The sequence below is a fragment of the Lycium ferocissimum genome, unplaced genomic scaffold (genome assembly GCF_029784015.1).
Source record: "Lycium ferocissimum isolate CSIRO_LF1 unplaced genomic scaffold, AGI_CSIRO_Lferr_CH_V1 ctg7914, whole genome shotgun sequence".
Lineage (NCBI taxonomy): Eukaryota > Viridiplantae > Streptophyta > Magnoliopsida > Solanales > Solanaceae > Lycium > Lycium ferocissimum.
In genome coordinates, this window is record NW_026727006.1 from 15071 (window position 1) to 18102 (window position 3032).

Genomic DNA, 3032 nt, shown 5'->3' on the forward strand with positions numbered 1-3032 from the left:
AGCAATGTTGATCTGATTGTAGCCATAATACCCATCTAGGAAGCAATAGTAGGACGTTCCATCCGCCACTGATCAAGCATCTGATCAATAAAAGGCATAGGGAAATGGTCCTTGCAAGTGGCAGAATTCAGCTTCCTATAATCCATGCAAACTCGCCACCCAGTAACAGTATGAGTCAGAATTAACTCATTTTTCGCATTAGGCACCACTGTGATACCTCCCTTCTTTGGAAAGCATTATACCGGGCTTACCTACTTGCTATCTGCTATAGGATATACAACTCCAGCATCTAACCATTTAATTATCTCCTTCTTCACCACCTCTTCCATTGGTGGGTTCAATCTCCACTGGTGCTTCATACTTGGTGTACTATCTTTCTCAAGCTGAATCTTGTGCTCACATATGCCCGAAGGAATTTCTCGAATATCTGCAATAGTCCAGCCTATAAAACGCCTGTATTCTCGCAATATCTCTAATAATCTCTTTGTCTGCTCTTCATTCAGCAATGTAGATACAATAACTAGCAAAGTGTTGTCTAGGCATAGAAACTCATACTTCAGATGTACAGGCAGCTGCCTAAGCTCTAAAAATTGGATGGTTTTGCTGGCGGTGTCTTTTTATTTTTCAGATCAAGATTAAGCTTCTTTGGGTGGTAAAAATATGAACCCAACCCAACAAGTGAATTCACCGTCTCCACATAGCCCTCCATGTCTTCAGCATCAAAATTCACTAAAATAGCAGCAAGAGCTTCTCCCAAACTTTCTTCTTCCATTTGGAATTCCACAACTTCATCAATAACATCAAAAGAATCAATCACCGAAATGCTCTCGTAAGCACTTGGTAACTTCATCCCCTTACTTGCCTCAATTGTCACCTTTTCATCATTGACTCATAATTTTATTTCATTCTTCTTCGAATCCATAAAAGCCCTTCCCGTAGTAAGGAAAGGTCTCCCCAGAATGATGGGAATACCACGATCAACAGCACAGTCAATAATCACAAAATCCGCGGGTAACAGAAAATCACCAACCCGCACAAGAACATTATCAGCCACACCAATTGGCCTCTTAATAGATCTGTCAGCCATCTGTAACCGCATAGTCGTCGGCCTAGGCATCCCTAATCCTGACTGCTTATAAATAGCAAGTGGCATTAAGCTTTCACTAGCCCTATTATCACACATAGCACGAGTAAAATCAAAACAACCGATAGATTAAGGAATGGTGAATGCCCTAGGATCTCCTTTCTTTTGGACTATTGTTGTCAAAATAATAGAACTCAACGTGTGAGTCAAACTCACAGTTTCATGGTGCACAGACCTCTTCTTCGTAAGAAGATCTTTCAAATACTTCACAAATCTTGGCAACTCCTTGACATCATCTAAGAATAGAAAGTTAAATGACAACTGCTTCAGCTGATCAGAAATTTTCTGAAACTTAGCATCTTCCGTCTTCTTCACCAACCTTTGAGGAAAGGGAGGTTTAGATTTGAAAAGCTGAGTCAAAGGGCGGAGATCCCCTTTTACAGTCTGCTTGCTCTTGTCATCAGTCATCTTCGAACCTTCTAGAATATCAACAACTTCCTCCACAATTGGAATTTCTATGGGAACCTCTTCAGCAATAATTGGTGCATCAGGCTGCACCTTTTCTTCTTCAGCAACTGGCTCGAGATTTATTACCTTCTTTTCAGCACCTTGGAGTATTTTAACACTCCGAGTACTGATAGCATAAACATGGTCTACACCACCTCCCCCAGTCTTCAGATTCGAAATAGTGTCACTAGGAAGTCCTCCCTTTTGAGGAGGGTGCTTCTCTCTCGAAATATCATGCATCTGTGACTCAACCTTCTGAATGGAAGCTGTATGAGATCCCACTATTTCAGTAAGCCCAGATAAACTCTTCTCAGCCTTAGTTTGATTTGCTAGCACCTTCTCTAGCATAGCCTACGACCGTGAACTACCTTGATCATTTGATTGCCCCATTGGTAGAAAATATGGATTGCAACTCTTACTTCTTAAATTGCTATTGTTGCTGTAGTTCCCTTGGTTCACGCCACCATAATTATTATTGTAGTTCCCCTGGTTGTTGTTGTAAGTACCTTGCCCCTGCTGAGGTCTCCATTGATTTTGATTCTGATAACCCCATTGGTAGTTTTGCCTTTGATAACCCCCTTGAGAGTTGTTCACATAGTTAGCATCTTCCAACTGCATAGGATGTCCCTCTAGATATGGACCCTTTTGAACTTGGTACATCCCCTTAGGCATTCCTTGAGCTTCTTCACGAACATTCACCTTTTTAGTCTCCTTCTCATCAAACCTCTTGGTCGCAAAGAAATATTTGTTACAAGCTGAGCCAACGTTTGTTGTTTCTTATGGTTCTCTTTAACTATCTTTTGTGGATCATTGCACCCCCATACGGTAGACTATCAGCATTACCCGAGTGCTATGCCTGATTGTGTGTAGTCAATCTGTCAAGCATATCTTTGATTCGGGTGTAAGTTTTGTCAATGAAACACCCGCCAACTGCATTGTTCGTGACTGATTGTGTTATAGGATCCAGCCATGTATAGTATTTCTCCATCAATATATTCTCCGAAAAACTATGATTTGGAGATTTCTGCAAATATTCTTTGAATCTCTCCCAGGCTTCATATAGTTGCTCCCCCTGGCGTTGTTTGAACTCAGAAATTTTGTCATGAATTTCAGCCTTCTTGCTTGGGGGATACCACTTTTTTAGAAAAACAGCAATCATCTGTACCCATGAAGTAATAGAATTTCGGGGCAGCTTTTCAAACCACACTCTTGCATCTCCGACTAAAGAATATTTAAAGAGCCTTACCCGAATAGCATCTAGCAAAACATTATTTTGGATGTGATGAGCACATACATCCACAAAGTTCTACAAATGTTGATAAGGATCATTATCGGTGGAATTTCGAAAATAGCCCTCAAGTATGAGCAACTGGTAGAGAGAGGAATCAATTTTAACACTTGTAGCTCCAACCCGAGGATGAACAATAGCAGATGCATAGTC

General features: G+C 40.9%; 1 non-coding gene across 1 annotated transcript; it reads left to right on the forward strand.

Moving 5' to 3' along the window:
* Positions 1-2595: 2595 nt before the first annotated feature.
* On the forward strand, positions 2596-2701 carry LOC132045785 (small nucleolar RNA R71). The gene has a single exon (XR_009412525.1). It is a non-coding gene; the product is annotated as a small nucleolar RNA R71 (small nucleolar RNA).
* The last annotated feature ends 331 nt before the right edge of the window (positions 2702-3032 follow it).